This window comes from Pan troglodytes, chromosome 15 (genome assembly GCF_028858775.2).
Source record: "Pan troglodytes isolate AG18354 chromosome 15, NHGRI_mPanTro3-v2.0_pri, whole genome shotgun sequence".
Classification (NCBI taxonomy): Eukaryota; Metazoa; Chordata; class Mammalia; order Primates; family Hominidae; genus Pan; species Pan troglodytes.
In genome coordinates this window covers 56,141,581-56,166,982 of record NC_072413.2, presented here as the reverse complement: position 1 = coordinate 56,166,982, position 25,402 = coordinate 56,141,581, and the positions used below count along the sequence as shown (strand labels likewise).

Genomic DNA, 25,402 nt, shown 5'->3' with positions numbered 1-25,402 from the left:
ACCTCCCATCCTCTATCTCACACACCGACATATACGGATACACACAGGCACAAAGATACACTGATACAGACAGACACACACCAGACAAACACACACCCCTCAGTAGCCCTCTTTAGCATTTCTTGAACATGCCTTTTCTCACCTTTTATTCACATCCTTTTCCCAAAATGCTGTTCCTCTTATTTTCCTTTTTTGACTGGCAAAATCTCACCCCGCTTTCAAAGCCTCCTATTTGACAGATCTTCTAACTCAGCCTCCCTCAAGGGCACTTAGTTGTGCTTCCTTTGTGTTTTCTCAGCTTTCTGTACAAGCTTTATAATATTTCTTATTTTACCATCACTAGTTAGATTTCTACCTGATAGTTATACTAGCTGCTTATGGAAAGCAGAGACTTTCCAGGATCTAGCCCAGGGCTCAGAATAGAAAGAATCATCAATCAATGCTGGTTTAATACTGAGTGGTCTATAAGTCTTATCTTCTCATGAGTAAATGTCAGCAAAATGAATAAAATACTGGTTGCCTTCTTGTAAGTCACATTTCTTTCTTTTTCTTTTTTAAATGTAAAATGTGTCATACTGAAGCAGTGGAAGAAAAACTCTATAGCTTAAGAATCTACCTGAACTGAACATGACCAACACTGATGAAAGAAACAAGACTTAAGTATGGACTGGAATGTTCATGGACTGGAAGACATAATATTGTTACAATGGCAATACTACCTAAAGCTATCTACAGATTCAGCACAATCCCTATCAAAATTCCAACATCTTTTTTTTCACATAAATGGAAAAGATGATCCTCAAATTCATATGGAATTGCAAGGGGCCCTGAATAGCCAAAACAATCCTGAACAAAAAGAATAAAGTTGGATTATTCATACTTCCTGATATCAAAAGTTACTACAAAGCTACAGAAATAAAACTACGGTGGTATTAGCATAAGGATAGACACACAGACCAATGGGATAGAATTGAGAGTCCATAAATAAACCCATACATCTATGGCCAATTGGGTTTTAAAAATTGTAATAACATGAACATAGATAGTGGAATAATAGACATTAGAGACTTGGAAAGGTGGGAGGGTTGGAGAGGGTGAGGGATGAGGATTATCTAGTGGTCCAGTGTACACTATTTTGGTAATGGTTATGCTAAAAGCCTAGACTTCACCACTGTGCACTATCTCCATGTAAAAAAAAAAAAAACCTGCACTTGTACCCACCCCCAAATGTATTTTTAAAAATTTTAAAAATAAAATTAAATTAGCAGAAACAATTGTGTTAAAATACACATAACATAAAATTTACCATCTTTTTTTGTGAGATGGAGTCTCACTCTGTCACCCAGGCTGGAATGCAGTGGCATGATCTCAGCTCACTGCAACCTCCACCTCCCAGGTTCAAGCGATTCTCCTGCCTCAGCCTCCTGAGTGGCTGGGGCTACAGGTGTGTGCCACCACGCCCGGCTAATTTTTTTTTTTTTGTATTCGGGGTTTCACCATATTGGTCAGGCTGGTCTCAAACTCCTGACCTCATGATCCGCCCGCCTTGGCCTCCCAAAGTGTTGGGATTACAGGCGTGAGCCACTGCACCCGGCCAAGATTTACCATCTTTTAAAGTGTACAGTACAGTGACATTATATACATTTGCATTCTTCACCATCCATCTCCAGAACTTTTTTCATCTTGCAAATCTGAAAATCTGTACCCATTAAATAGTAATATGGCCAATTGATTTTTGATAATGGCAACAAATCCATTCAATGGAAAAAGATAGCATCTTCAACAAATGGTTCTGAATTTCCATATGCAAAACAATGAGGTTGGACCTCTATCTCTCATACCATATACAAAATTAACTCCAAATCCATCAACAACTTAACCATAAGTGCTAAAACCATAAAACTCTTAGAAGAAAACATAGGGCTACAACTTTGTATTTGGCAATGAGTTCTTTTTTTTTTTTTTTTTTTTTTTTTTGGAGATGGAGTTTCACTCTTGTTGCCCAGGCTGGAGTGCAGTGGCACAACCTCAGCTCACTGCAACCTCCGCCTCTCAGGTTCAAGCAATTCTCCTACCTCAGCCTCCCGAGTAGCTGGGATTACAGGTGCCCACAACCATGCCTGGCTAATTTTGATATTTTTAGTAGGGACGGGGTTTCACCATGTTGGCCAGGCTGGTCTCGAACTCTTAACCTCAGGTGTTCCACCCACCTTGGCCTCCCAAAGCACTAGGATTATAGGCGTGAGCCACTGCATCTGGCCTGGATTCTTAATATGACTTTAAAAGCATAAGCAACAAAAGAATAAATATATAAATTGGACTTCATCAAAATTAAAAATTTTTGTGCATCAAAGAACACTGTCAAGAAAGTGAAAAGACAACCTATAGAATAGGAAAAATACTTGCGAATTGTATATATGTTAAGGTTTAATACCCAAAGTATATAAAAAACTTCTACAATTCAACAACAAAAAGACAAAACATTTTAAAACAAAATGGTTGTAAACAAACAACAAAAAGACAACCATTTTTGTCCATCTTACAATGGACAAAAGGCTTGAATAAACATTTCTCCAAAGAAGATAAACAAATGGCCAATAAGCACTTGAAAAGATGTCAACATCATTAGTCAATGGAGACATACAAATTAAAACTCCAAGCTATCACTTCACACTTACTATGATGACTATTATTAAAAAATGGAAAATAACAAGTGTTGTTGAGGATATGGGGAAATTGAAATCTTTATAAGTTAGCAATAGGAATGTGAAATGGTGCAGCTGATGTGGAAAACAGTTTGGCAGTTCCTCAACAAGTTAGACACAATTACCATATAAGCACACCTGGGTATATACTCAAAATAATGGAAAAGAGTTACTCAAAAAAATACTTGTACACCAATGTTCATAGCAGCATTATTCATAATAGCCAAAAGGTGGAAATAATCCAAGAGTCTATCAACAGAAGAATGGATAAACAAAATGTGGCGTATACATACAATGGAATACTATTCAGCCATAAAAAGGAATGAAGTTCTAATACATGCTACAACATGGATAAACCTTGAAAAATATGCTATGTGAAATAAGCTAGACACAAAAGGACAAATATTGTATGATTCCACTTATATGAAATATCAAGCATAGGCAAATTTATAGAGGCAGAAAGTAGATTAGAGGTTACCAGGGGCTGGAAGTACGGGAGAATGTGGTTATTGCTTAATGGACATAGACTTTCTGTTATGAGTGATGAAAAAGAAAATACATAGTGGTGATAATTGTATAACATAATTAATGCCTCTGAATTTTACACTTAAAACTGATGAAAGTGGCATATTTTATATTGTATATATTTTACCTCCCCACTTCTTCCTAAGAACCTCCCTGAGCCTACCTCAGAGTCTGAGACCCATATGGGTATTAGAGACTAGTTACTTTTCAGAGAGTGAAGGGAGAGACTGCCAACTAAGGCAGGTCCCAATACATAAAATCAGAGTCAAGGTGAGCAAGAGTGTCCTTTTAAAGTTTAGAATCTAATACTCTTGTCTTTCCAAATTTAGTTTATATCAAGACTCACCCAATCTAACTGCTTTGTCCTCATCCATAAAGACTCTGATTTGTTAAGTTTGAGGTGGGCTGGAACACTTATTTTTAACATGTTTCCCAGGTGAGTGTGAAGCCAAAGGACAGAAGTATTCTTAAAGATATTTGTTAATACACTCTGAAAACAGAGAAAAGAATGTCTTCTGGTGTCTGGAGGGCCCCTGACTGTAAGATTCTGTGGAATATTTGCTCTTTCAATGTCAAGCTTAGATTCCTGCTTCTGGCTCCCAGCTGAGGGCTCCGGACTTCCATCTGCATGCTTAGCCCTGCCCCAAGCTTGGGGACCAATCAGAAGGTCGGTCTTCTGCTGACTCAGCATCAGGTCGCAGTGACTCAGCACCGTGTGGCAGCCGTTCCTCCTGATCTGATCTTGTCACCGGCTCTGACCTTGCTCTCATTTTCTATCCCAGTTATGATAATTGGGTCTTTGTTTTGTCGCCAAACCCCTGTCCTTTTCTTGCCAGTTTTCTCAGGGGAGTCTGTCCCTGAATCTTGGTCTTGGGAGGAAGGTTTTCCTGCCTTGGCTCAGTATTTTTTATTGAAGGTACTCACCTTCAAGATTTTATAAGATCCACTCTATTCCTCAATTCCTTCCCATTCCCATACCCTTCCCCATTATACATAATTCCCGTTTAAATTCCCTTTCTTCTCTACTTAATCTCCAGGGGTTTGGTGCCTTCCCTGGGACTCCACTTCTGACTCCATTTACCTTCCCACTAACAATCCACCTTGCCGGTCTGTCTTAGTAAGCTGCAGGTTAGCTGTGGAGGCACCTGACCCCCTAATACTTCACAATCTGCTTTCTGTTGGATTCCCTGGTCCTGGGCTCTGCCTAGATGCCTATTGGAATATCCCATTATCTCCACTGCTTCCTGCTGCGCACTGCGGGGAAGGGACAAGGAATGAATAGTTATGGGTATCCTCGATGTTTTGGGTGCTATGGTAGGTGCTTTGCAAGTGTTGTTTAATGTAATAGATTATTTATTTATTTTGTTTTTGACAGAGGCTCTTGTTGCCCAGGCTGGAGTGCAATGGCACGATCTCGGCTCACTGCAACCTCTACCTCCCGGGTTCAAGTGATTCTCCTGCCTCAGCCTCCCGAGTAGCTGGGATTACAGGTGCCCACCACCATGCCCAGCTAATTTTTGTATTTTTAGTAGAGACAAGGTTTTCCATGTTGGCCAGGCCGGTCTCGAACTCCTGACCTTGTGATCTGCCCGCCTTGGTCTCCCAAAGTGCTGGGATTACAGGTGTGAGCCACTGCGCCCAGCATAGATTATTTTTAACCTTTTATTTTGGAATAATGATATGACACACAGAGGTAACTTGCCCAAGGTAAATGCAGCTGGTAAACTGCGAGACTAGAGTGTTTACTGAACTGGCTCTAAAGTTTCTATTTTTTGGCTTCATCAAGCAGGTGTGGACTATCCTGTGGTGGAGGTGGAGGTGGGGCTGGTGTGACAGGTTCCAGTCTCTACTGCTCCCTTCCTGCCCTGTCCTTCTTCCATTCACTCTCCCATGCCAGGCAGTGCTGAAGGACACCAGGCATTTCTCCTGCTTTGGGTTGAGTATTTGCAACGTGTACCAGGGCTGGTGTGAAGTATATTTTCCCACGCACTTTATGTTCTCATTTATTGTTAATTCCCTCTGTGGAGGAAAAGTTTAAAGTATGTCTTTTAGGTTGCATATTTACAGCAACTAACCCCCGAATAACACTTTAAAACAATGACGTATCTAAAAAGACTGGAGAGTATATAGTGATTAACTATGATATATAATGTTGAACCAATAATATTTTCTACACCATTAGCAAATCAGGCCTGCTTTGATCTGTCAACAGAAACCTACTTCTCACCCACTCGATATAAATATAGAGCAAGAAAGGAGCTCCTAGAGTTGAGTTCCTCAGCTGTTCTATGTTTTGTAGATTAAAATAGGGAGATGATCAAAGTATGATTTCATGAATCACATGATTTATTGCCATAGAAAGATATATTTTTCTTTTCCATAATGCTGAAAGAGAGGGAGAATAACAAGAACAAATCTCACAGGGAATATATTAATACTCAATAGACAGCGTGCATTAGCCACAGAATCAGTGAGTTCCAATTTCATTTAGAGTCCATTATTAAAGTCTAGTTACTCAGTTAGGATGGAAGCAGGCCTCTGCGGATGTAGAGTCCAATCAAAGTTTGAGGCATACAATGGAATACTATTCAGCCGTAAAAAGGAATGAAGTTCTAATACATGCTACAACATGGGTAAACTTTGAAAAACATTATGCTATGTGAAATAAGCTAGACACAAAAGGACAAAAGCTTTCTTGTAGAAAGCTACAAGAAGTTCTTGGCAAAGATGGTTTGACCAACACAGCAGAGATCCTCAAAGACATGCAATGATGGGCAAGTTCCCTCCAGGCTAGCACGTGGTGCTGGTGTTGGCTGGAGATGCTTTGGAGAATAGCTTGAAGGCTGACAGAGAGTAGCCCTGCCGCAGCCTAAGCTCTCAATCTGTCTATCAAAATCTTGGGTTTGTATATGTTTTGGAGTCCAGTAGTTGGAGGCCAATAACTCATTTATATGGTCTGATAAAATGTGACATAGCATTCTCACAGGGAGAAGGATTAGACTCCATGTTATTCCCACAGCAAAACATGTAACTCCTACAACAAACTATGTAAGTATTTGGAATCATTGCAAAGCGACATAACATCCTATTTAGTTGGGGTACTATCCCAGAGGGCAACTGGCTTGTGGCTAAAATGCCCATAGTATAGCTGAACTTTTTGAATTCTTCTCTAGGGTAGGAGAATCCATAGGATTCTAATGATACTGTTGACTCTTCATACTTGTCTAGCCCTATACACATTTTTCCTGGATTGCTCTATGGAGAAGGCAAAATGGGATTTCCATCCCAGCAGAGTTTAAAGAACAATCATACGCGTAACTATTGCAAGGAAGCAAATTTCAGCCCCACGTATAATTTAATCAATTTCTATTATTAAAACAAAAATTACCTGAATCACCCAAGCACTAAACTTTGGACTAATTTTTAAATTCTTTTTATCTCTCAGTCATTCACCATATTCAACTGTCCCTCTCCTCTCCCACTTGCTTGCTCAAAAATTTTCCTAGGTCTTCCTCTTCTTGCCTTATAATTAAGGCCAAATGCCTTGGCTTAACATTCAAGGCAGCCACAATCTGGTCTCCACGTAACCTCTCCTTCCTTATTTCCCATAGCTCCCTTATACAAATTATGCTACCATGACATGCATGCCCCTACTCCTGTGCCTAGTTCATTCCATTCCCCCAGCCTGAACACCCTACCCTTGTAAGTCTGAGTCCAACTTTTCCCTTCATGCTAGCTCAAGCCCCACTTTCTCTGTGAAAATTGTCCTGATTGCTTTAGCACACAGTTTTCTCGGCTTTCTCTCCTGCTCTTTTCTTGCCATAATTGATGCATGCGCCCTACTTAGCACAGTGATCCTGACACCTTGTAAGTGTTCAGCAGAGTGGGTAAGAAGATCAACTCTGGAGCCAGACTGCTCGAGTTGGTATTCCAGCTCTGTTGCTTGCTTGCTGTGTGCCATTAGACAACCTAGTTAACTTCTGTGAACCTCAATTTCCTCGTCTATGAAATAGGAATAGTAACTACACCTTGCAGGGTTGTTGTTTTATATATATATATACAATCTATAAATATATAAAAATGTAATATATATCATATATGTATATATACATATACACTGTATAGATGCATGTATTTTGTATGTGTATATGTTTGTACATATAGTTACTTATGCTTTTACACAGATGTTCTATGTTCTTCACCTAATGTTTGCTATTTGACAGTAGGTATTGGTTACTTATGCCAACCAACTCAGAAAAAGTTCAGGTTAACGTACAAGGATAATTATGGAGGAATACATCACTCACAAACACACCATCTTGCAAATTTAAGTTGTGGGATAGCACAGATGAAGAAAAGTCCAGAAGGACAGAAAAGTCCAGAAGGTCAGCTCTGGACTGCAGGTGGAGAATGGGTGGAGGGGTCAGCAATCCTCCTGGAGAAAAGGGATTTTCAAATCCTTTGAGAGGAGAGATGAAAGGATTTGGCCAACTGATTTGGGCCCCATTTCATTTCCCTTCGGAAAGGGAGTGCCTGCTGCTGGCTTGGTGGGGGTGGGGGGTGATTCTAGACTGCTGGGGAAACTAGTGCAGAGCTCAGTGCATAGGAAGCAGGGCTGACTGGCTGCTCATGATTGGCTTGAGGCTCAAAGAAGCAAAGAAGAGACTACATTTTTGCTGTGGGTTGCCCAGTCCTGCTCACCAGTCTTGGAAAGGAGACAAAATTTCCATCTGGTGCTGCAGACTGTGAACTTGAGTGGTGTACTCCTTGGGCAGAATCACTCAGGGTGCTGTGCGGTGCAGGTGGTGGGTGGTGGTGTTAGTGGTGCTAGTGGTGTGTGTGTGTGTGTAAGAGAGAGAGATAGATGGGATTGATGGGGGGACATTATACGACAAACTGTGAGTATGTAGGGGGCATTTAGGTGGGGGGATGGTACAAGCTGAGAGGAATGTAGGCCAGAGGCATCCATGCTGGAGTGGGTGATACAGGCTGGGAAATGATTCAAGCTGGGGAGATGTATCCTGGGGGAATTCAGGCTGGGGTGATACAGGTTGTGGGATATAGATTGCGGGGATACAGACTGGGGTGCACGGGCTGCAGAAGGTGTTGTATTAAGTTTCTATGTTATATAACAAATTTTTACACACTTAGTGTCTTAAAACACACCATTTATTAGTTCACAGTGCTGTAGGTCAGAAGTCCAGCACGGTGTGGCTGAGTTCTCCACTCAGTGTATCCCAAGGGGAGAATGAACGTGTCAGCTGGGCTGTGCTCCTTTCTAGGGCTCAGGAACCTCTGAAACTCACAGGATTGTTGGAAGAATTCAGTTCCTGTGGTTGTGGGAGTGAAGCATCATGCTGGCTTTTGGCCACGGCATTCCAAACCACTAGAGGGCGCCCGCAGTTCCTTGTGTGGTTCCCTTCCCAGGTCCTCTCATGCTTTGAGTCTCTGACTTCTCTGTTTATAACCTCTACATTCAGATTGAAAGGGTCCATTGATTATGTCATCCCTACTAGATAATCTCCCTATTTTTATTTTTGAGACAGGATTTTGCTCTGTAGCCCAGGCTGGAGTGCAATAGTGTGATTGGGGCTCACTGCATCCTGGAACTCCTGGGCTCAGGTGATCCTCCCACCTCTGCCTCCCTAGTAGCTGGGACTACAGGCACGTGCCACCAGGTCTAGCCCTCTCCATATCTTAAAATCAACTGATTTGGGACCTTAATTACATCTGCAACTTCACAGCTGCACTAGATTCATGTTTGACTAAATTACTGGGAAAGGAGTCATGTTTGACCGAATTACTGACTCATGTTTGACTGAATGACTGGGAAAAGAGTAATTACTGAATTACTCTGATGTGAATTATGCATACCAGAGGCTAGGAGTCTTTGAGACCATCTTAGAATCCTGCCTTTCAAGAGGAGATACAGGCTGGGGGATTGGGGAGTGATAAAGGATACAGTCTGGTGGGGCAATAGATTGGAGAGGATACAGGAAGGTGGATAATAAAAAGCCGAGATGGATACAGGTTAGGAAGTGGTACAAATTAAGAGAGGATACAGACTGGGGCGTGATGCAGGCTGAAGAGAGGATAAAAGTCAAGGGAGGATACAGGCCAGGGAGAATACAGATTGTGGGAAGGTCTGAGGGGCTGAGGAGTGATACACACTAAAAACAATACAGGCTGGAGTGGGATGCTGGAGGAGGCACTGTGGGCAGCTGGGTGACTGACACGTGGCTAGTTGAATCTGAGTGCTAAGACAGAACTGCGTGCCCAGGTGTGATGGCAGCATTCCACCCAGCCTCGGTAATCAGGGAGAGTTTCCTGAACAGGATGGCTAAGGTGAGTTTGGAACCATGTGTAAGTATCCTTAGCCAGACAAAGAAGACACAAATGTTCAATTCAGGTGAGAGAACATGAGCCCATCCCAGGCACAGAGGTGTCAATGTAGATTACGATGCTTAGTTGGGAAGCTAAATCTTTGTCACCAAGGCTGGAGTGCAGTGGCATGATCTCAGCTCACTACAACCTCTGCCTCCTGGGTTCAAGCGACTCTCCTGCCTCAGCCTCCTGAGTAGCTGGGATGACAGGCGTGCACCACCATGTCTGGCTAATTTTTGTAGTTTTTAGTAGAGACGGGGTTTCACCATGTTGGCCAGGCTGGTCTCCAACTCCTGACCTCAGGTAATCCACCTGCCTTGTTCTCCCAAAGCACTGGGATTACAGTGTGAGCCACCGTGCCTGGCCGGGAAGCTAAATCTTTGGTTAAACTCTTAAATGTGTTTCTTTACCCTTGAAACAGGAAAGTGCCACTGAATAGGAGAGGAAGAGTCCTGGATTATGCATCCAGAGATTTGGGTTCCTGTGTAGGCTTTGCCCTGACATTGGGCAATCTCTTGCAGGTTTAGTGTCTCATTTGATAAATAAGGAAATTGGAGCAGAAGAGAAGCACACCTCCATAATTATTATGTGTTTTGAGATCCTTAAATGAGATAAATCTATTAAATATCTGTAATAGGCCAGACATTATAATTCCAACTTATTTTCAGCTATGTAAGTCATGTAATTGGTTCTAGTTAAGTGCAGTTTCATAAAATGCTAGATCATTTAAATAATAGTATAATCTCAATAAATTTAAAAACATTTTCTGCCTATGTAAGAATGTTTCTGCTTGGGGAAAAATTTAGTGTTAATGGGAACCTGGTGGATGGACATAGTGCAAATTACTTAGTTAAATTTGACAGTTTCATTGGTGAAACTTGGTGAAATTCCAAGAAAACGCCACAGAATTATGCCAAAATTACCATTCTAAAATCTATTCCCAGAAAACTGTTCTTTCCACAATAACCTGAAGTTTAAATATAGGGATACTGATAGGTCCATTTTTATTCCCAGAAAGTTCCTCAAGAAATAAAAAAAATCCATTAGCCATCAGCTCAGGAAATACGTGCTTCTATAGCTGAAAATCAATACTTCATTACCTGGGTCTGCACTTGTTTCACATAATAGTATTCATTGAATATGTAATGGGTGTTAAAGACACTGTGTTTAGTACATTACACCTTATCTCGTTTAATTCTCCCAATAATCCTAGGATATCAAAACTATTATTATCCTATTTTGAAGCTAAATGCATGCTCCTGGTTCCTATGCAATACTTTTGCTTAGATTGTTTGAACACTTATTTGCTCTCTTATCTCAGGAAAGGCCAAGAACCTCCAGGTGACCTCTACAGCAGTTCAAGTCATGTTACTAAGAAATGGCTCAAAGGCATAGCCAGATTCTACTACTAAGGAGAGCTGCAATGTAAAAAAGGTGCCACTTGTGGATTTTCTGGTCTGAAAATATGCTCCTTTTGGGACAGTGATTTTCCTGTGCTCCCCCTCTAAATATATAACTGTTTTGCTTCAACCAGGGAAGCTATTAAAAATACTCAGCATGGCAAAAGCACTAGCCAATCAGAAGAGACCTTCAACTGTGCCAGGGTGTATTAGTCTGTTAGGGTTGCCTAACAAAGTACCATGAACCAAGTGCCTTAAACAACAGAAATTAATATTCTCATAGTTGTGGAGTCTAGAAGCCCAAGATCAAGGTGTCAACAGGGTTGGTTTCATCCGAGGCCTCTCTTTGTGGCTTGTAGATGGCCACTTTCTCTCTGTGACTTCACATGGTCTTCCATGTCTGTCTGTGTCCTTTTTATAAGGACACAAGGCATATGGGGTTGAATTTTTAATTAATTACCTCTTTAAAAACCCTCTTGGCTGGACTCGGTGGCTTACGCCTGTGATTCCAGCACTTTGGGAGGCCAAGGTGGGAGCATCACTTGAGCTCAGAAGTTCGAGACCAGCAGGCAACATAGCGAGACTTTGTCTCTACCACAAAAAAAAAAAAAAAAAAAAAAAAATTAGCCAGGCATGGTGGTCCATGCCCGTAGTCCCAGGTACTCAGGAGGCTAGGCAGGAGAATCCCTTGAGCCCAGGAATTTGAGGTTACAGTGAGCTATGATGGCACCACTGCACTCCAGTCTGGGCAACAGAGCAAGATCCTGTCTCTAAAAATAAAAATAAAAATCTAAAAAAGACTCTCTTTCCAAATACAGTCACATTCTCAGGTACTGGGAGTTAGGGCTTCAGCATGTGAATTTTGGGGGAATACAACTCAGTCCATAACACAGGCGTTACTCCCATTTACTTCAGGATGGTGGGGAAGAGGCGGAGGAGTTGAGGCTGGGAAAGGGATGACATTGGGCAGGCTTGGAGCAACAGCCTGGGATAATGGATAATTTCTTCCATATATTTATCATCTGCTTTAGATGTCCTTGATGTCTGCCACATTTCTTATACCCAGGTAGAAGGAGAGGGAGAGGAAGTAAGATCAATTGCTTATGTTTGTGCCTTGGGCAAAAGAATGGGCCTGTAAAACTGCTTATGAATGAATAATGCATTGCACCACGTGAAATTTTGTTATATTCCTCAAGGCTGCCTCAAACACAGCAGCATACTGGAATTAAAGACTCTGAAATTGAAAAGGATTGGGCCAAAGTACTCAGGCTCATGTCTTTGAAACAAGGAACAATGTATACACTGGAGAAGACATTAGATTTTAAAAGCAGCAGTATGAAATCTAGAAAGTAGAAGTATGAGAAGAGAAAATCAGAAGAATAGAATTTAAAAGAGAAATGTAGAGTAACAAGGAAAAAAATCTGTTTTTTTTTTTTTATGAACTGAGCAGAATATGATCTGACTGAGAAGTGCCCATCAATGTAAGACTGATTGCTAGGAACAATGTCATAAAATGAACATTAGCTGGCAATGGCAAGTGCCTTAAAACGCCTTTTGCAAAGAGAGAAACAGAAGGAAAACAAAACATGTCGCTATGCCTGAATACCACTTATAGAAGGCTCCTAAAAGCAAAAAGAGGAGAAAAGAAAGAACATCACATGACCCTCCATTTATCTTTACTGGGAATCTTTTGGAGAAAAGTTCATTTTGTCTTTTGTGGTGATGCCTCACACTTTAGACCAGTCCAGAAGTAAATAATTTTCTCTGTATGAGACATGCTTTCAATCACCCTGATTCTGAAGGAAGTCTTTCCACCCCTTTGGCTATTTTTGTAAACAAGTTATGGAGGAATTGCTTTGGACTGATTCTGCAAAGTGAATCTTTTATGCCTACTTTATATTGTAGGTCTTGAGGAAAAAAAAATAAAACAAAACATATTGCTGTGGCTACTTCAAAGGACTTAGGCCTGCATGAAATCTAGTTCTGGATTCATCTCGAAGCAGGTTTCTGTTTTTGTTTTCAATCTTACACTCAGGGTATTTCTTGTTCATGCACAACTCCTCTTTGTTTTTTGTTTTTTTGTTTTGTTTTTTTGAAACAAGGTCTCACTCTGTTGCCCAGGCTGGAGTGCAGTGGCATGATCACGACTGACTGAAGTCTCAATCTCCCAGGCTGTCTCTACAAAAAATCAAAGAATTAGCCAGGTGTGGTGGCTAGGTCATGTTGCTTAGGCTGAGCTCAAACTCCTGGGCTCAAGTGATCTGCCCATTTTGGCCTTTCAAAGTGCTGAGATTACAGGTGTGAGCCACCATGTCAGGCCTGCAACTCTTCTTTAAATTAATGTGAACTTCACCAATAAAAAGGATCACAGACTTGTGGTTAGAAAGGGACTTGAAACGTCAATTGGCTCAGTTCCCTGGTTTCATACAGGACACATGCACATATGGACTAACTCCTTCTCAAAGGATGTAAAAAATAATTAAATCTTAAGTCTCAGAGGCACTTACATTGGAATGTATCTTCCCAATTTGAATGAGATTGATGTATTTCATTCTGAAGCTAGCCAATTTCCTTTGCATGTGAGTAGTATTCAGTTTCATGCTTCATAATTATAAAATGTTGAGCACTGTAGTGTTACATATTTATTTAGGCATAAGCTATGGCCATGATTGGTCAACAAATACTTTTTGAGCAGCTGCTATGTCAAGGCACTTCTATAGGTGTTGTGGGAGATGTGAGATTATTTAAAACACACTGTCTTAATTCAAAGAGCTTATAGTTTTCTTGGGGGAAAGACAGTTACACACACATGCACTAACTATATTAAGAATTGGCTTTCCATGTAGACTTTATCAAATAGCTCTGCTTTGTGATAGTATCATGGAAAAAGATGATGAAAATCCATACTCCCTTTAGATCATGAAAGAAGCCTATAAATAAATTTTACATTGTGTGTTATTGGTAATGTTTTTAAGTATATACCTTTTCCTGTCAACTAAATTTAAGATTCCCAGGGAATGCTGAGTTCAATGATTGATCTTTGCATACTCCACATACCTCCCACAAAACAAAAACATTTGTTGGTGATTAACCATGGAGCTAAGCTCAATGCCAAAATACACACATAACCCACATTACATGATGCAGTGCCCATGGCTTAATGACTATGAAACACAAACTCATCTAGGGCTGTTTGGCCCCCAAAATTAACCAAAATTTATAGGAATAAAAAATTTAGCAGGAGGTTGAGTGTTACACTGAAGGAAAGTCTTTTTTTTTTTTTTCACTGACATCCATACCATATTTAAACCTTGGTCAACCAGTATTCAAATTGTTGGTATCATTCTGATTATGAGCTACATTGTAATGGAGAAAATCTCCATTGATAGTATCCTGTCCTTTGCTTTTGCTGTCAACGTGCTCTTTGAATGTACTCTTGTGTGTCCTGAACTTGATGTTAATAACTGAATCATATTCTTTAAAAGTGACATAAACAACGTTTGTTGGAAGGTGGATAATAAATAATAATACAGTTCTTCTCAGTAAATACACTTGGTAGCTTTTCCACATCTACAACTATCTCCATAATGTCCTTATTGAGTGAACTAATGGTGTTTCATCAGAAACCCACAACCCAGTCAGACTTAAATTCATCCTGGTTTTAGGAGCCTACACAAAAGAGAATATATAATCTCTCTTGCTAATCTACTCCAGCGTCTGAGAATTTTCTGTGACAAGAGTGCTTCCTTGAGCCTGAACTTTGCTTCTCCTGGTAAATCCATTTTCTTTAATTCTACCCTTAATAGAGACAGAGAAGAGTAAATAATCTTTCTTTGCAACATAGGCAGTGGTTATGTATACCATTATGTCAGGAATAAATATCTCAAACCCATTGTTTAAGATAAGGAGCCTATGAGAGTCATTGATTTATTTACCATTGAACATTAAAAAATACAAAGATGGAGATAAGACTCTTTTGTCTGACAAAGTAAAAGGCAATTCATATCTTTTTTAGAGTTATGGATGCCATTTTGAATACACAATAGTTACTCCTGATGGCCAATTCATTTAGAATAAAAGGATATATTCCACAGAAGACATTAGACCTTTGATGTTCGAATCTCTTGAAAGGGATTTTTATAGACTGTCTCACAAGGACATATTCATGGCAGTAAAGGAAAGGACAAGATTTATTTTTTGTAAATGTTTTCAGCCTCTTTATCTAAAAAAGCTTTTTAAAAATGGCTGGTATACTTTTTGTAATTTTGTTTCTTTCTGTACCTGCGTTAGTGGTCCGTTCCTCTCTTATCTTGCTTTTTCAAGGCAACAGACAAAATTCCATTTCTTAGAACTGAATAGAAAGTTCAGGGTCTAAATAAATCCAACACTTAATAAGAGACTATTGAAAAGAATAGATTTTTAAAGAAGCAAATGTAAGGCATACAATATTCTGCTTCTATAATTGTAATAACTTTCTTGGGGAGAGCAGAGAAGCAAGAGGATTCACCAGAGTGTTAGGTAATAAAGACAGGTAAATGTAGTGGACTTGTGTATTAGCAGTTAAAAGCAACTACAGGTCAAGCACAGTGGCTCACACCTGTAATCCCAGCACTTTGGGAGGCCAAGGTGCGTGGATCACTTGGGGTCAGGAGTTTGAGATGAGCCTGGCCAAACGAAACCCCGCCTCTACTGAAAATACAAAAAATTTGCTGGGCATGGTGGCGCGCACCTGTAATCCCAGCTACGTGGAGGCTGAGGCAGGAGAATGGCTTGAACCTGGGAGGCGGAGGTTGCAGTGAGCCGAGATTGTGCCACTGCACTCCAGCCTGGGCGACAGAGGGAGACTGTTTCAAAAAAAAGCAACTACAATGTATAAAAGTCTGTTCCAAAGCCTTGTTTAAGGAAAATAGTTTTATTATGGGATTTATTCTTCCTACTTGTCTTCACAAAAAACTGCATACCAATGACCTAATTTAGTAGGAGGTAAAAATCTAAGCCCACTGGCACTGCAGTAGTTCAAGATGGGTCATGCCAAGTGTTCAGAGGGTTTGGATGCAATGAAAACATCTATCAGAATTAATAAAGCTGATTCTGTCTAACATGATTACCATTATCTACATCATCATCACCACAAAAATAAAATATTTATTGAATACCAACAGTGAGTGCAGTATACTTAGCAATATTATTTTACACTAAAGTCCACTCCTGGGAATTAGAATTTCAACTTAAAAAATTAAAAGCAATCAGTCAGGCATGATAGTGCACATCTGTAGTCCCAGCTGCTCGGCAGGCTGAGGCACAAGAATCGCTTGCATCTGGGAGGTGGTTGCAGTGAGCTGAGATCGGGCCACTGCACCTCCAGCCTGGGCAACAGAGCGAGACTGTCTCAAAACTAAAAACAAACAGAAAAAATTAAAAGCCACAAGAAAGTCCCCAATGGAGAATTAGAGTCAGGGAGCAGTTGGGCAGAGAACAGTGGGAGATGCTGAAATGCTCATGTTCATAAACTTTTAGGAAGGCCAAAAGGAAAAGATCATTTATTGCAGGGAGGACTTCAATATCCAACTTACAAATGACTCCTGTTCTACATAGCAGCTCCAGTTCTTCATCTTCCATGGCAGGACCTCCTTGTTGTGTATTTGGGGAGCCAATAAGAACTATAAAATCCAAGGAAGGAATTTTATAAAAAGGGAGGAAAAAATCACTGAAAAACAGGAATGGTTTTGAGGAGATCTCAGGTAAACTCAACCTTCCAAGAAGAATTTTTTCTCATGTGGCTCTTCCATTTCATTTTATTCGATGGCCTCAAATCCTTGTGGCGGTACAATTTCAAATGAAAACAAGACAAAACAAACTGCAACAAAAAACGCCCTCGGCAAACGGTGATGCAGAGTCTGGGGAGGACCTGCCAGCTGGTCTGCAAGAGCCCTTATGAAGTGGCACTTACCTCGGTCAAGTCAGCTCTGCTCAAGGCCTTGTTCTTAACTTTGCAAGACCAGAAACCCAATTTTTATGGGCGTGAATAGATGTGTTAGGAACAGACTCAAACAATTCCCTCACATAATACAGAATAACAATTTTATAGAGGTCAAGCAGACAGAAATGTTCGTATCAGCAGAGACCCACGTGCCATATACATGGGACTTGGTACGTGGGAATCAAACTAATGACAATTAGTTACCATACTGAGAAGCATTTCTTCCCAACTGAGTGACAGACTCTCCAAGGACACCATAATGCTTACATCTGCATTGCCAAGGCTCTTCCCTCTGTGCGGTATTTGAATGGGTATTGTTCACTTCTGGCTCTTGGTGGTTGGTTATCCTGTTCTTTGCTAAACTTGACCAGTTCCTCTGTGACACAAAGACTTTCTACTAACCAGGACCAACTAATTGCCTAAAACTGAGAGGGCTACTAGATGAAATGCAGGATGCCCAGTTAAACTGGAATTTCAGATAAATCACAAATAATGTTTCAGTACTGTCTGTCCCATTCTTTTAATATTTGGGACACACTTTTGCTAAAAATTGTTTGTGGTTTATCTGAAATTCAAATTTAACTGGGAATCATCTATTTTTATTTGCTAAATCTGGCAACCTTAAAACTGCCTTCCTAAGTTTCCTTGCTTATTACCTTGATTGGAGTTTTTTTTGTTTTTGTTTTTGTTTTTTTTTTTGAGATGGAGTTTCGCTCTTGGCCCAGGCTGGAGTGCAATGGCACGATCTCAGCTCACCGTAAACTCTGCCTCCCAGGTTCAAGTGATTGTCCTGCTTCAGCCTCCCAAGTAGCTGGGATTACAGGCATGCGCCACCATACCCGGCTAATTTTGTATTTTTAGTAGAGACAGGGTTTCTCCATGTTGATCAGGCTGGTCTCGAACTCCAAACCTCAGGTGATCTGCCCACCTTGGCCTTCCAAAGTTCTGAGATTACAGGTGTGAGCCACTGCGCCTGGCCTGATTGGAGTTTTTATTATTCCCAAGCTCTAAACCTCCCCCTCACACCCCCCCGCTGCCACCGCCCCATAGTTTCTTGCTTTACCTGTAAAAGGTTAATAACATTCATTGTATGTGGATTTACTTATTTGGCTTGCACAGTACAACTTTCCTTAACCCACAATTTGTGTGTGTGTGTGTTGAGGGAAGAGAAGAGTAAATCTTATGACCACTGCCATGTATCAACAGCAGATGTTGAGATAAATTGTATAAACCAGAGTTGTTGAAAGCAGTACAAACCATTTTTGGAAGGATACAGGACTAGTATAAATGAGTTCCAATAAGATCACTTTACTTTTACTGCACACCTGAAATAATTTATATTGAGGAAATGGGAGACAGGAATTTTGCTATGAGAGAAGGGTAATTTTGAAGAATGGAAAATTTTGAGTCTAACTCAGGTCTGGAACTAGAATTCTGTACTTGGAACTTAGATTATCATGTGGCTACTGAGTCTCTAAGAAGAGTAGGATGTTAGAAAGGGATACTGAAAAGGAGGCAGGAAGATGTCAAAGAAACTTTGAATGTCTCGGCCGGGCGCGATGGCTCACGCCTGTAATCCCAGCACTTTGGGAGGCCGAGGTGGGTGGATCACGAGGTCAGGAGATCGAGACCATCCTGGCTAACATGGTGAAACCCCATCTCTACTAAAAATACAAAAAATTAGCCAGGAGTAGGTGGCAGGCGCCTGTGGTCCCAGCTACTTGGGAGGCTGAGGCAGGAGGATGGCGTGAACCCGGGAGGCGGAGCTTGCAGCGAGCCGAGATCGCGCCACTGCACTCCAGCCTGGGCGACACAGCAAGACTCTGTCTCAAAAAAAAAAAAAAAAAAAAAGAAGAAACTTTGAATGTCTCAGATTTGTGTGTAAATGTGAGGAGAACTGGAATTCCTTCCTCTTGCTGTCTCTCTTCTGCCTGGCCATCTGGTTAGAACACCCAGAATTCAGGTTAGTTTTTTTTTAGTACTATTATTTACCTGTATTTGGGTTGAGTAGACTTAATATTGTGGGCTAGCTAGTAGCCCCGCCATACTATATAACATTGTTTTTACAAGAAGATGTGGTCTGAGTTTCAAACAACTGACTTAAAAATAAAATGCTGAAATACAACGTGGTCAGGCTGGGTGTGGCTCATCCACTTGGTGGGTACTGAATCCAGGTAGAAGACCTGGCCACAGTGCAATGTATTGCACTGAATACATACAAAAAGCAGATCTCAGGCCAGGTGTGGTTGCTGACACCTATGATCCCAGCATTTTGGGAGGTCAAGGCAGGCAAATAACTTGAGTGCAGGAGTTCAATACCAGCCTGGACAACATGGCAAAACCTCGTCTCTACAAAAAATTAAAAAAAAAAAAAAAGCTTGGTGTGGTGGTATACGCCTGTGCTCCCAGCTACTCAGGAGGCTGAGGTGGGAGGATTACTTGAGCCTGGGGAGGTCGAGGCTGCAATGAGCAGTGATTGGGCCACTGAATTCCAGCTTGAGTGACAGAGCATGACCCTGTCTAAAAACAAACAAACAAACAAACTTCATAGATTCAATTCAATCCAATCACATTCTGGAAGTACCTTATGTACCCATAACAATGTTTCAGTCAACCACAAACTGCGTATAAAATGATGGTCCCATAAGATCATGATGAAGCTGAAAAGTTTCTATCACTTAGTGACATGGTAGCCATCGGAATATCCTAGCACAATGCAACATAATGCATTACTCTCCTTTGTGTGGTGATGCTGGCGTAAACAAACCTACCGTACTGCCGGTCATATAAAATTACAGCACATACAATAATGTACAGTAAATACTTGATAATAATAAATGTCTATGCTACTCTGGCTTAAGTGTTTACTGTACTATACTTTTTATCATTAGAGTATACTACTTCTACTTGTATATAAAAATCTTAACTGTAAAACAGCATCAGGCAGGTCCTTCAGGAGGTATTGCAGAAGAAGGCCTTGTTATCACAGGAGATGACTGTTCTATGTGTGTTATAGCCCCTGAAGCAGGACAAGATGTGGAGGTGAAAGATGGTGATAATGATCCTGACTCTTTATGGGCCCAGGCTAATGTGTGTGTTTCTGTTTTGTTTTTTAACCAAAAAGTTTAATTTTTTTTTTGAGACAGAGTCTTGCTATGTTGCCCAGGCTGGAGTGCAGTGGTACGATCTTGGCTCACTGCAACCTCCGCCTCCCAGGTTCAAGCGATCCTGCTGCCTCAGCCCCCCTAATAGCTGGGATTACAGGCACGCACCACCATGTCTGGCTAATTTTTGTATTTTTAGTAGAGACAGGGTTTTGCAATGTTGGCCAGGTTGGTCTCAAACTCCTGACCTCAGGTGATCCACCCGCCTCAGCCTACCAAAGTGCTGATATTACAGGCATGACCCACCTGGCCTTTAAAAATTTTGTTTTTTAAATAGAAAAAGGCTTATAGAATAAGGAAATAAAGAAATGAAATATTTTTGAAGAGCTGTACAATATGTTTGTGTTTTAAGCTGTGTTATTACAAAAGAGTCAAAAGTTACCCAGCCGTGGTGGCATGTGCCCGTAGTCCCAACTACTGGGGAGGCTGAGGCAGGAGGATTGCTTGAGGTTAGGAGGTCCAGGCTGCAGTGAACTGTGATTGTACCACTGGACTCCAGCCTGGGTGACAGAGTGAGACCCTGTCTCAAAGAAAAAAAGAGTCAAAAGTTAAAAAAAATTTATAAAGTAAAAAATTCTGGTAAGCTATGGTTAATTTATTATTGAAGAAAAAATGTTTATGTCTACAGTACAGCCTAAGTGTACATTGTTTACACTACAGTAGTAGTGTAGTATACAGTTATAGCCTACATAACTACAGTAGTGTAGTTATGTACAATAGTATACAGTTATGTCAGTAGTGTAAGGTTATGTACATTACAGTAGTGTACAGTTATGTCCTAGGTCTTCATATTCTCACTCATCATTCGTTGACTCACCCAGAGCAACTTCCAGTCCTATAAGCTCCATTTATGGTAAGTGCTCTATACAGATGCACCATTTTTTATCTTTTATACTGTATTTTTACTGTATTGTTTCAATGTTTAGATATAGAAATACCATTGTGTTACAATTGCCTACAGTACTGAGTACAGTAACATGCTGTACAGGCTTGTAGCCTAGGAGCAATAGGCTATACCATATAGCCTTGGTACGTAGTAGGCTATGCGATCTAGGTTTGTGTAAATATACTATTATGCTCGCATATCAACAAAATTGCCTAAGGATACATTTCTTAGAATGTATTCCCCTAATTAATCAATGCATGATTATACATAGATAATAATTTCTAAAGGGAGGGGGAATGGGTAACAGTGCATACCTGCTGGGCACCGTGGCACATGTCTGTAATTCAAACACTTCGGCAGACCGAGGCAGGAGGATCGCTTGAGTCCAGGAGTTTGAAACTAGCCAGGGCAAGATAGGAAGACCCCGTCTTTACCAATAATAATAATAATAATAATAATAATAATAAATTAGCCAGTCGTGGTGCCGCATGCCTGTGGTCCCAGCTACTTAGGAGGCTGAGGTGGGTGATGGCTTGAGGTCCCAGGAGGAGGTCGAGGCTGCAGTGAGCCATGATGGCGCCACTGCACTCCAGCCTGGGCGAAAGAGTGAGATCCTGTCTCAAAAACAAACAAACAAACAAACAAACAAACAAACAGAAACCAGTACATACCTGTGCATTGTGTTAGGTGTGGGGGTCAAAGGTGAGCCAGCTTTTGCTCTGACTTCAAGGTGTTTATAATTAACTACAAAAGGGGACTAAGGTATTATGAAGAAGGGAGTTAATAAGCACAATAAGGGACAAATGTGAAGAGTGCTCTGCAAATGTAAAATGCTGCGTTGTGGAGGTTGTTCCAAAACGGGCCTTTAGATTCCGACACCTCTTTCCACACCATTAGAAGTAACAGAAAAAGAAAACAGTCCTTGAGAGGCTCAAGAATGGAGGACACAAATTCCCGGTGGCCACGCGAGCCGGATGACCTTGGAGAAGTTACACAGCCCTTAGCCTTAACCTCCTACCCTGGTAAATGAGAACTACAATATCTACCCTTCTATCGTGCAGATTAAGCAGGTAAAGTAATGGGCAAAGCATCTACTCTTGTGCCTGGCAGGAGTAAGGGCTCAATAAACCTTACTTGTGACTAGCACTAGTTTGCAACTTCTCCGACGGACTGAGAAGGGACATTCTGTGTAGAGTTACTTTAAGGGTCCTACTTAAGGGCACCGCCAAGCCGTCCATAGTTTCCACAAGGAACACTGCAGTCTCAGATTTGCGCTCTTTGCCTGAACCAAAGACAGCAAAATTGAGGTTTTTCTCGTGTAAACGGTGCCCTGGTCTCTTCCGCGTAGGTAGGGAGGGGAGCTGCCGCAGAAGCTCCCGCTTAAAGAGGGGAAGCGGAGCACGGGATCTCCGAGGGGTCCCAGGTGCCGGGACTCCAGCAGAAGCCGCCCCCGCGGGAGAGCGGAGGCGGGGAAGTGGGCGCAGGGGGGCGTGGGCGACGGCGTCGGCTGTCAGTGCCAGCAGAGCCAGGGCGGGCACACCTACTCACCGCCCAATCCCCGGCCGTAGCCGCGGCCTTATGAATAAGCAACAAAGCGAAGCGCCCTCCCCCTAGCGTCCCAGACAGCGGAGGGAGTCGCCGCCTACCGCCGCCGCCGCAGGGCCCGCCGCTGGGATGCCGAGCGCCCGCGCCGCCGCTGCCTCTGTCCTCCGCGCGCTGCTCAGCTGAAGGCGCACAGGTGAGGACGGGCCCGGCTCCGGCCACTTGGGCGGCCGCGGCTGCAGACGTGGCGCCGGGGCAGGGACGGAACCGGAGCCTCAGTGGCGTGGGGTCGCCCCGCGAGCGTAACAGTCCCGGGAGCGTTGCAGCCCTGGGTGCGCCAGGCGTGCGCCCCGATCCTCCTCCGGAGCGCGGTGCCCAGGTGTGGGGTGCGCGGGGGCAGCTCTGGGCGCGCTGGGCGCGGCGCGCAGGCCTCGGAGGACTCACCGCACTCCTCGCTCCAGCCCAGCCTCCCAGCTCCGCACCAGCGAGCCGGCCTTTGTGCTGGCGGAGCTTGCAGGGCTGGCTGCTTTTGTGTGGGCTTTTCTTTCTCTTTCTCCCTCCGCTCGCAATCCCACAGCAGTGAGAGAGAAGTTCCCGAAAACAACGGTTTGCTCCTTTCAAACCGTCGATCGCAGTGTCCCCAATGCCACTCAGAGCCTAACAATCGAGGAGCGAATCGTTGCTGCGGTCACCACCGAAATATGTCCTGCCACTTTGCAGAAAACAAACAGTTGAGTGTTTAGCGCAGAGATGTCGAGCCTCCTTGCTCAGCCCCTGACTCGTCCCCCAGGACGCGGCTGGAGGACGCTCCTTGGAAAGGTCACTTAATTAGAAAGAGGGCCTGCGGGTTAGACCTGGGGGAGGCGAGGCTCTGCTTGAGATTCCGGAATAGTTGGGAGGTGCTGCCGGAGGTGCCCAAATGTCTCATGTGCCTCGTGGTCACTGACAGAATCTGACTTGTGTAGATTCCAAACATGTAGAACCTTGGCTGGCGAGGAGGCAAGCAGGAGTGAACAAAACAGGACCCTTAAGAGTTTGGGTTCTCAAAGATGAGATGATCCCGAGGATCCGCCTAGCACTTGGCATCCAATTTCAGTGCAGAACTGATGTGGAAGAGAGGAGAGATGGCTGCTTTAAAGTGTCTGCCTTCTTTCTTTGGAAGTTTTAGTTTGAAACTTGAGGGGGAGTGGGGAGTGGTTCACAAAACCATCCCTAGGGTTCTGAAGGATCTCTTCTCCAAAGGGCAAAAATTCTTGAGTGGTCAGAATTCACATGCCTTCTCTTTATTTTGGTGTATTTCCTTGATCACAAATGATGCTGTTGGGCTCCAGGGAGTCTCCTTTTAGCCAAGCATCTACAGTCATTGACTGACTTCGGCACGTATGCCAGTAGAACCCCACAGTAGCATCTATTGAAACACACAACCGGGTAAGGTTTCACAGTATCTGAACATTGCTTCTTTTACACACAGAGGTTTAAAGGTACTCTGACTTGCTCTTATGAATAAAGTGGTTTTTTTTTTTGTATTTGTCATAATAATGAACCAAGCACTTGTGCAGCAGACAGATTTGATATTAGTTGAGTTTATTCATAAAAACTCCCAAGGCTCACCAAGTCTAAGGTAGCTACAGCAACGGAGCCAATTAGAGAGATGTGAATTTGTCTTTGTTTTCATGGGAGGCTTCTTACTACATATTCCGGAGTTTCCTGCCAGACCTTTACAGTATTATAATTTGGTATTACGGAAATGGTTTGATGCTAAATATAAGTATAGAATCAAAATGAGGAAAACGGGTTTATCTGTTATGGAAAATGTCCACTCCCGACCTAAAGGTGTCCTTTGCCCTTTATTCTGTAGATGTTTGTCTGAAAAGTTGTGTATGGAATTGTATTTTTGTTAATTGAACTTAAAAAACTTCTCACCTAGGGAAGCTGTCTATGCAGAGGGAAACTGGTTTTAGTTTTTGTAAAATGAAAACTCATTCCCTAAGCAAGATGTGAGGTCAATCTTATTTTTCCATATTGTGTTTACTTGGTGATTGTAAGAGAAGTATCTGAAGCTAGTTTCAGCTTCCCTTTAAATGTCAACTACTTAGAGATCTAGCCAAGCAAATGGCTACATTTGTGTACCACAGAAACCAGAAATGATATGTCCAATTGGTTCACTGAAATAAACTGTCTGATGGATGGAGAAGAGTTTGTTGATCAAGATTCATCAGGATAGGATTCTGCAGACAGCAGAAGCCTCTCAGGTCACATTGTCTACATGATAAAGCTGAAAGGAGAAGCTCCATGAAAATACCTTGGGGAAAAAAATGCTACTCCATTTGTGGCTGATGTTACAGATGCTCCAAATTGCTCACATTTCTGTATTTGACAGGAATGCATGTCAGTAGCATGCTAGTATGTCTTATATTGCATGATAATTTACTTTTGTTTCAAACTGCTTTTATGTCTATTATCACTTTTGTGTGTGTTCTCCACCCTTCGAAAAAATATAACCAGCATTATTATTTCTACTTTGCAACAAGAAAACTTGAGTTTCAGTGATTTGCCTAAGGTAGAACTGGAACTCGAAGAAGCCTGTTTTTAAATCTTCAAGTCCATCTCCTTTTACCGGGGATGAGATGATATGCTAGGGGTGATAAGCACGGATATCTTCATTTGTCTACATCACTAATTTGTAGAGACTGAAGCTCCTGGGCTCAGTATGTAGAACTTAGATGTGGTCTTCAGGGATGGTAAAGTACTTTTTACTGGTATTTAGTTTCCAGAGTAGCTATTTTGACCCCAGCCTACTTACCCTCTTCACTGCC

The 25,402-nt window shown here is 42.0% G+C and overlaps 1 protein-coding gene across 3 annotated transcripts in view; it reads left to right on the top strand.

Annotated features, from left to right (window-relative positions):
- The first annotated feature begins 22,544 nt into the window (after window positions 1-22,544).
- ARMH4 (armadillo like helical domain containing 4) overlaps window positions 22,545-25,402 on the top strand; it is a 150,153-nt gene continuing 147,295 nt past the window's right edge. For 2 of the 3 annotated variants that reach the window (XM_016926140.4, XM_009427864.5), the window contains exon 1: window positions 22,638-22,782. The gene's annotated coding sequence lies outside the window, so the exon portion shown is untranslated. Of the gene's footprint in view, window positions 22,783-25,402 lie in introns of all 3 variants that reach the window. The other variant, XM_522864.8, reaches the window with a different exon arrangement.